This window comes from Arachis ipaensis, chromosome B1, assembly GCF_059453495.1.
Source record: "Arachis ipaensis isolate K30076 ecotype BB chromosome B1, ASM5945349v1, whole genome shotgun sequence".
NCBI classification, from domain to species: Eukaryota; Viridiplantae; Streptophyta; class Magnoliopsida; order Fabales; family Fabaceae; genus Arachis; species Arachis ipaensis.
In genome coordinates, this window is record NC_142436.1 from 95,394,912 (window position 1) to 95,404,790 (window position 9,879).

At 37.8% G+C, this 9,879-nt stretch overlaps 1 non-coding gene across 1 annotated transcript; it reads left to right on the forward strand.

Moving 5' to 3' along the window:
- The first annotated feature begins 5,130 nt into the window (after positions 1–5,130).
- On the forward strand, positions 5,131–5,238 carry LOC148577542 (small nucleolar RNA R71). The gene has a single exon (XR_015904454.1). It is a non-coding gene; the product is annotated as a small nucleolar RNA R71 (small nucleolar RNA).
- Positions 5,239–9,879: the final 4,641 nt, after the last annotated feature.

Below are 9,879 nucleotides of genomic sequence, written 5' to 3' on the forward strand. Positions count from 1 at the left end.
CACTACGCCCAGCACTCGCGAGTTTGAAGTTCGTCACAGCCATCCCTTCCCAGATCCTACTCGAAATACCACAGACAAGGTTTAGACTTTCCGGATCTCAGGAATGGCCATCCATGGGTTCTAACTTATACCACGAAGATACTAATAACTCAGACTCGGTCCCCTGTATTAGATATCTAAGAGATATTCATTCTAGCTTGTTTGCATGTAGAACGGAAGTGTTTGTCAGGCACGCGTTCATAAGTGAGAATGATGATGAGCATCACATAATCATCACATTCATCATGTTTTTGGGAACGAATGGATATCTTAGAACCGGAATAAGTTGAATTGAATAGAAAAACAGTAGCACTTTGCATTAAATCATGAGGAACAGCAGAGCTCCACACCTTAATCTATGGAGTGCAGAAACTCTACCGTTGAAAATACATAAGTGATAATGGAGTTCATTGGTCTCGGCCCCAGAGGAGAACCGGAGTAAGCAAGACTCTGAATACAATGATAAAAAGTTCTATATATACTAAACAAGCTACTAGGGTTTACAGAAGTAAGTAATTGATGCAGAAATTCACTTCCGGGGCCCACTTGGTGTGTGCTTGGGCTGAGCTTGAAGTTTACACGTGCAGAGGCTTCTTTTGGAGTTGAACGCCAAGTTGTAACGTGTTTTTGGCGTTTAACTCTGGTTCGTGACGTGTTTCTGGCGTTTAACTCCAGACTGCAGCGTAGAACTGGCGTTCAACGCCCTTTTGCATCGTCTAAACTCAGGCAAAGTATGGACTATTATATATTGCTGGAAAGCCCTGGATGTCTATATTTTCTAACGCCGTTGAGAGCGCGCCATTTGGAGTTCTGTAGCTCCAGAAAATCCACTTCGAGTGTAGGGAGGTCAGAATCCAACAGCATCAGCAGTCCTTCTTCCTCTGAATCTGATTTTTGCTCAAGTCCCTCAATTTTAGCCAGAAAATACCTGAAATCACAGAAAAACACACAAACTCATAGTAAAGTCCAGAAATGTGAATTTAACATAAAACCTAATAAAAACATCCCTAAAAGTAACTAGATCCTACTAAAAACATACTAAAAACAATGCCAAAATGTGTATAAATTATCCGCTCATCACAACACCAAACTTAAATTGTTGCTTGTCCCCAAGTAACTGAAAATCAAATAGGATAAAAAGAAGAGAATATACTATAAATTCCAAAATATCAATGAAACATAGCTCCAATCAGATGAGCAGGACTTTTAGCTTTTTTCCTCTTGAATAGTTTTGGCATCTCACTTTATCCATTGAAGTTCAGAATGATTGGCATTTATAGGAACTCAGAGTTCAGATAGTGTTATTGATTCTCCTAGTTCAGTATGTTGATTCTTGAACACAGCTACTTTATGAGTCTTGGCCGTGGCCCTAAGCACTTTGTTTTCCAGTGTTACCACCGGATACATAAATGCCACAGACACATAACTGGGTGAACCTTTTCAGATTGTGACTCAGCTTTGCTAAAGTCCCCAATTAGAGGTGTCCAGGGTTCTTAAGCACACTCTTTTTTTGCTTTGGACCATGACTTTAACCGCTCAGTCCCAAGTTTTCACTTGACACCTTCACGCCACAAGCACATGGTTAGGGACAACTTGGTTTAGCCGCTTAGGCCAGGATTTTATTCCTTTAGGCCCTCCTATCCACTGATGCTCAAAGCCTTGGATCCTTTTTATTTACCCTTGCCTTTTGATTTTAAGGGCTATTGGCTTTTTGCTCTTGCCTTTTGGTTTCAAGAGCTTTTGGCTTTTTCTGCTTGCTTTTTCTTTTTATTTTTTTTCTCTATTTTTTCACATTTTTTTTCTGCAAGCTTGTGTATTCACTGCTTTTTCTTGCTTCAAGAATCATTTTTATGATTTTTTAGATTATCAAATAACATTTCTTCTGTTCATCATTCTTTCAAGAGCCAACATATTTAACATTCTTAAACAACAACTTCAAAAGACATATGCACTGTTCAAGCATTCATTCAGAAAAAAAAAAGTATTGTCACTACATCAATATAATTAAACTAAGTTCAAGGATAAATTCGAAACTCATGTACTTCTTGTTCTTCTGTTTTTAAAATATTTTTCATTTAAGAGAGGTGATGGATTCATATTCACTACTTTAAGGCATAGACACTTAGACACTAATGATCATGTAATAAAGACACAAACATAGATAAACATTTAACATAAGAAAACGAAAAACAGAAAATTTAAGAACAAGGAATGTGTCCACCATAGTGATGATGGCGTTTCCTTCTTGAGGAACCAATGATGTCCTTGAGCTCTTCTATGTCTCTTTCTTGTCTTTGTTGCTCCTCCCTCATTGCTCTTTGATCTTCTCTAATTTCATGGAGGATGATGGAGTGCCCTTGATGTTCCACCCTTAGTTGTCCCCAATAATTGTGTGGAGGAAAATGTATCCCCTGAGGTATCTCAAGGATCTCTTGATTTGCAGTCAAATGTTCTACCACTGAGCTATAGACCCTTGATGGAAGCTTTTGTCTTCCCTTTCCTCTTTCTAGAGGTTTCTCTGGCCTTAGGTGCCATCAATGGTTATGGAAAAACAAAAAAAAGCAATGCTTTTACCATACCAAACTTAGAATGTTGCTCGCCCTCGAGAAAAAGAAGAAAGAATAGAAGAAGAAGAAGAAGATATGGAGGAGATGGAGGGATATGTGTATGGTTCGGCCACTGCGGGTTTAAGGTGGTTATGGTGTGTGAAAAGGAAGGAGTGATGGTTTGAATTTGAGTGGGTGGGTGTAGGTGGGTGTATGATGGTTTTGGAGGGGGATTGGAGGTGATTGGTGAAGGGTTCTTGGAAAAGGGTGATATAGGATTATGAGGAGGTAAGGTGAGTGGAGGTATGTGGGGATCCTGTGGTGTCCACAGATCCTGAGGTGTCAAGGATTTACATCCCTGCACCAATTAGGCATGTAAAATGCCTTTGCATGCAATTCTGGCGTTTAAACGCCGAATTGATGCTTGTTCTGGGCGTTCAGCGCCCAGATGCAGCATGTTTCTGGCGTTGAACGCCAGTTCTATGCTTGTTTCTGGCGTTCAGCGCCAGCTTTCCTCAGTGTGCATTCCTGGCGTCAGAACACCAGGATGCTGCTCGTTTTGGGCGTTCAACGCCAGATCCATGCTCTGTTCTGGCGTTGAACGCCATCCAGATGGTCCTTACTGGCGTTTAAACGCCAGTAAGCCCTTCCTCCAGGGTGTGATTTTTCTTCTGCTGTTTTTGATTCTGTTTTTGATTTTTCTATTTATTTTGTGACTCCACATGATCATAAACCTAATAAAACATGAAAGAACAATAAAAATAAAAATAAAATTAGATAAACAAAAATTGGGTTGCCTCCCAACAAGCGCTTCTTTAATGTCAATAGCTTGACAGTGGGCTCTCATGGCTCCACACAGGTGATCAGGTCAATTTTATAGACATTCAACACCAAACTTAGAGTTTGGATATGGGAGTTCAACACCAAACTTAGAGTTTGGTTGTGGCCTCCCAACACCAAACTTAGAGTTTGATTGTGGGGGCTCTGTATGACTCTGTTTTGGGAGAAGCTTACTGTGCCTCTTTTCCATGTTTACAGAAGGATGTCCTTGAGTTTTAAACACAAGGGAGTCCTCATTCAATTATAGGAATAGTTCACCTCTGTCAACATCAATCACAGCTCTTGCTGTGGCTAGGAAGGGTCTTCCGAGGATGATGGATTCATCCTCATCCTTCCCAGTATCTAGGATTATGAAATCAGCAGGGATGTAAAGGCCTTCAACCTTTACTAACACGTCCTCTACCTGTTCATAAGCCTCTTTTCTTGAATTGTCTGCAATCTCTAATGAGATTCTAGCAGCTTGAACCTCAAAGATTCCCAGTTTCTCCATTACAGAGAGTGGCATGAGGTTTATTCCTGACCCAAGGTCACATAGCGCCTTCTCAAAGGTCATGGTGCCTATGGTACAAGGTATTAGGAACTTTTCAGGATCCTGTTTCTTCTGAGGCAATCTCAGTTGATCCAATGCATTTAGTTCATTGGTGAACAGGGGAGGTTCATCTCCCCAAGTCTCTTTACCAAATAAATTTGCATTCAGCTTCATGATTGCACCAAGGAACTTGGCAACTTGCTCTTCAGTAACATCCTCATTCTCTTCAGAAGAGGAATACTCATCAGAGCTCATGAATGGCATAAGGAGGTTCAATGGAATCTTTATGGTCTCTAGATGAGTCTCAGATTCCTTTGGTTCCTCAGAGGGACACTCCTTGTTGATCACTGGACGTCCCAGGAGGTCTTCCTCCTTGGGATTCACGTCCTCCCCTTCCTCCTTGGATTCGGCCATGATGGTTATATCAATGGCCTTGCACTCCTCTTTTGGATTTTCTTCTGTATTCCTTGGGAGGGTACTAGGAGGGGTTTCAGTGATCTTCTTATTCAGCTGGCCCACTTGTGCCTCCAAATTTCTAATGGAGGACCTTGTTTCATTCATGAAACTCAGAGTGGCCTTAGATAGATCAGAGACTAAGTTTGCTAAATTAGAAGTATTTTGTTCAGAGTTCTCTGTCTGTTACTGAGTGGATGATGGAAAAGGCTTGCTATTGCTAAACCTATTTCTTTCACCATTATTAAAGCCTTGTTGAGGCTTTTGTTGATCTTTCCATGAGATATTTGGGTGATTTCTCCATGAGAGATTATAAGTGTTTCCATAGGGTTCACCCATATACTTTACCTCTGCTATTGCAGGGTTCTCAGGATCATAAGCTTCTTCTTCAGAAGATGCCTCTTGAGTACTGTTGGATGCAGCTTGCATTCCATTCAGACTCTCAGAAATCATATTGACTTGCTGAGTCAATATTTTATTCTGAGCCAATATGGCATTCAGAGTATCAATTTCAAGAACTCCCTTCTTCTGAGGTGTCCCATTACTTACAGGATTCCTCTCAGAAGTGTACATAAACTGGTTGTTAGCAACCATGTCAATAAGTTCTTGAGCTTCTGCAGGCATTTTCTTTAGGTGAATGGATCCACCTGCAGAAGTATCCAATGACATTTTAGATAATTCAGATAGACCATCATAGAATATATCCAGGATGGTCCATTTTGAAAGCATGTCAGAAGGACACTTTTTGGTCAGTTCCTTGTATCTCTCCCAAGCTTCATAGAGGAATTCACCTTCTTTCTGTCTGAAGGTTTGAACATCCACTCTAAGCTTACTCAGCTTTTGAGGAGGAAAGAACTTGGCTAAGAAAGCGTTGACCAGCTTATCCCAAAAGTTCAGGCTATCTTTAGGTTGAGAATCTAACCATATTCTAGCTCTGTCTCTCACAGCAAAAGGGAAAAACATGAGCCTGTAGACTTCAGGATCTACTCCATTAGTCTTAACAATATCACAGATCTGCAAAAATTCAGCTAAGAACTGAAAAGGATCTTTAGATGGAAGTCCATGGAACTTGCAGTTCTGCTGCATCAGAGAAACTAATTGAGGTTTAAGCTCAAAATTGTTTGCTCCAATGGTAGGAATTGAGATGCTTCTTCCATGTAAATTGGAATTAGGTGCAGTAAAGTCACCAAGCATCCTCCTTGCATTATTATTATTTTCGGCTGCCATCTCCTCTTCCTGTTCAAAAAGTCCTGTAAGGTTGTCTCTGGATTGTTGTATTTTAACTTCTCTTAGTTTCCTTTTCAGAGTCCTTTCAGGTTCAGGATCTGCTTCAACAAGAATGTTCTTGTCCTTGCTCCTGCTCATATGACAAAGAAGGGAATAACAAAGAAAATATGGAATCCTCTATGTCACAGTATAGAGATTCCTTTGTGTGAGTGGAAGAAGAAAAGAATGTAATGTAAGGAAAGAGAAGGGAGGAGAATCCAAACACAAGGGTGAGGAGAGCAGAGATATGAGATGAAGAGAAGTGTTAGTAGGTAATTAAATAAATAGAAGAAGATGAGAGAGAGGGAATTTCGAAAATTAATTTTGAAAAAGAGTTACTGATTTTCGAAAATTAAGATAAAATTAAAATTAAAATTAAAAAATGAAATAATTAATTAATTAAAAAGAATTTTTGAAAAAGAGAGAGGTATTTTCGAAAATTAGAGAGGGATAGTTAGTTAGGTAGTTTAGAAAAAGATAAGAAACAAACAAAAAGTCAATTAGTTAGTTGAAAAAGATTTGAAATTCAATTTTGAAAAGATAAGAGGATAAGAAGTTAGAAAAGATATTTGAAAAAGACAGGATAAAAAGATATTTTTGAAAAGATATGATTGAAATTAGTTTTGAAAAAGATTTGATTTTAAAAATTAAAATTAATGACTTGACTCACAAGTAATCACAAGATATGATTTTAGAACTTAAAGTTTGAATCTTTCTTAACAAGCAAGTAACAAACTTGAAATTTTTGAATCAAAACATTAATTTTTGATGATATTTTCGAAAATTATGAAATAAAATTAAGAAAAAGATTTTTGAAAAATATTTTTAAAATTTTCGAAAATAAATAAGAGAAATGAAAAAGATTTTATTTTTGAAAAAGATTTTGAAAAAGATAAGATTTTTAAATTGAAAATTTGATTTGACTCATAAAAACAACTAGATTTTAAAAATTTTTGAAAAAGTCAATCCAAATTTTCGAAATTTATGAGTGAAAAAGGGAAAGATATTTTTTGAATTTTGAATTTTTAATAATGAAAGAGAAAAACATGAAAATGATGCAACGCATGAAAATTTTGGATCTAAACATGTGATGCATGCAAGAACACCATGAATGTCAAGATGAATACCTAGAACACTTTGAGTGTCAAGATGAACATCAAGAACTTATTTTTTGAAAAGTTTTCAAGAAAAGAAAACATGCAAGACACCAAACTTAGAATTTTTTCATGTATAGACACTATGAATGCAAGAATGCATATGAAAAACAAGAAAAGACACAAAACAAGAAAATATGAAGATCAAACAAGAAGACTGGCCAAGAACAACTTGAAGATCATGAAGAACACTATGAACGCATGAATTTTCGAAAAATGCATAAAATTTTTTTAGAAAAATTGCAATTGACACCAAACTTGAAATTGACTCAAGACTCAAACAAGAAACACAAAATATTTTTTATTTTTATGATTTTATAAAATTTTTTGTATTTTCTTTTAAATTTTTTTTCGAAAAACATATAGGAAAAAGAAAATAAGAAATTCAAAATTTTTAATAAGAATTCTAGGAATCTTTCAATGTTAGCCTAAAGCTCCAATCCAAGGGTTAGACATGGCTCACTAGCCAGCCAAGCTTTAGAAGATACAAATCAGGCATATAACAGCTCATACTTCATCCAACTTCATATACATGCCTTTTATGTTGACAAGTGGAAGCCTCAATCCAAAAGAATTTGGATATGGCTTTACAGCCAGCCAGGCTTCAACATGTTACCATGAAACTCTAGAATTCATTCTTAAAAATTTTGAATAATTTTCGAAAACAGATGAGAAATTTTTTTTTTGAAAGATTTTTGAAAAATTTTTTTGAAAATAAAACAAAAAGAAAGTTACCTAATCTGAGCAACAAGATGAACCGTCAGTTGTCCAAACTTGAACAATCCCCGGCAACGGCGCCAAAAACTTGGTATGCGAAATTGTTACTAAGGTTGTAAAATTTGTTGTTCGTTCTCTCCCTGGCAATGGCGCCAACAAACTGGTGCACAGTACCATGGTCCAAACATAACTTCACAACTTCGCACAACTAACCAGCAAGTGCACTGGGTCGTCCAAGTAATAAAACCTTACGTGAGTAAGGGTCGATCCCACGGAGATTGTCGGCTTGAAGCAAGCTATGGTCACCTTGTAAATCTCAGTCAGGCGGATATCAAATGGTTATGGAATTTTCGAATAATAATAATAAATAAATAGAAAATAAAGATAGAAATACTTATGTAATTTATTGGTGAGAATTTCAGATAAGTGTATAGAGATGCTTTTGTTCCTCTGAACCTCTGCTTTCCTGCTGTCTTCATCCAATCCTTCCTACTCCTTTCCATGGCAAGCTTTATGTAAGGCATCACCGTTGTCAATGGCTACATCCCATCCTCTCTGTGAAAAAGGTCCAAATGCTCTGTCACGGCATGGCTAATCATCTGGAGGTTCTCGATCATACTGGAATAGGGTTCACCCTCCTTTTGCATCTGTCACTACGCCCAGCACTCGCGAGTTTGAAGTTCGTCACAGCCATCCCTTCCCAGATCCTACTCGGAATACCACAGACAAGGTTTAGACTTTCCGGATCTCAGGAATGGCCATCCATGGGTTCTAACTTATACCACGAAGATACTAATATCTCGGACTCGGTCCCCTGTATTAGATATCTAAGAGATATTCATTCTAGCTTGTTTGCATGTAGAACGGAAGTGTTTGTCAGGCACGCATTCATAAGTGAGAATGATGATGAGCGTCACATAATCATCACATTCATCATGTTCTTGGGAACGAATGGATATCTTAGAAGCGGAATAAGTTGAATTGAATAGAAAAATAGTAGTACTTTACATTAAATCATGAGGAACAGCAGAGCTCCACACCTTAATCTATGGAGTGCAGAAACTCTACCGTTAAAAATGCATAAGTGATAATGGAGTTCATTGATCTCGGCCCCAGAGGGGAACCGGAGTAACCAAGACTCTGAATACAATGATAAAAAGTTCTATATATACTAGATTAGCTACTAGGGTTTACAGAAGTAAGTAATTGATGCAGAAATTTACTTCCGGGGCCCACTTGGTGTGTGCTTGGGCTGAGCTTGAAGTTTACACGTGCAGAGGCTTCTTTTGGAGTTGAACGCCAAGTTGTAACGTGTTTTTGGCGTTCAACTCTGGTTCGTGACGTGTTTCTGGCGTTTAACTCTAGACTACAGCGTAGAACTGGCGTTCAACGCCCTTTTGCGTCGTCTAAACTCGGGCAAAGTATGGACTATGATATATTGCTGGAAATCCCTGGATGTCTACTTTCCAACTACGTTGAGAGCGCGCCATTTGGAGTTCTGTAGCTCTAGAAAATCCACTTTGAGTGCAGGGAGGTCAGAATCCAACAGCATCAGCAGTCCTTCTTCAACCTCTGAATTTGATTTTTGCTCAAGTCCCTCAATTTCAGCCAGAAAATACCTGAAATAACAGAAAAACACACAAACTCATAGTAAAGTCCAGAAATGTGAATTTAACATAAAACCTAATAAAAACATCCCTAAAAGTAACTAGGTCCTACTAAAAACATACTAAAAACAATACCAAAAAGCGTATAAATTATCCGCTCATCAAACTCCCCAGCAACGGCGCCAAATTTGATAAAGAGAATTCTTGTTAAGGTTCGGAATCAATCAAAAAGTAGAATCAATTCATTGGTAGCATAGTCCAAACCAACAATAAATTCTCAAGATCAAATTTTATCACAATACAAAACAAATTATAACCGAGAGTATTTAGCTCCCGAGTCGTCTTCCCTAGGAGTTGCAATTAAATGTACAATCATTGGCTATGAGAGAGAGAGCATGGGGAATTAGAAATGAAAGCAAGAGAGCAACAAATGTAAATAGCAAGAAAGTAAATGAACATGGAAGGAATGTAAATGGCAACTCTTGGCAAGAATTGGGGAGTCTAGGATTCCTATCCTAGTTACGGACCACAAACATGGCAATTGTGTGGAATCAATCCAAATTAATCAATCCTCCTTGAGAATTAGTCAAAAGCATAATTGATCTCAATCCATAAGTCCTAGTCAACTCACTAATTACTTAGTGAAAGACTAGCGTCAATGGAAACCAAACCAATTAACTATTCTCGCACAATACGGAATGGACATCCACAACTCAATTCCACCCAAA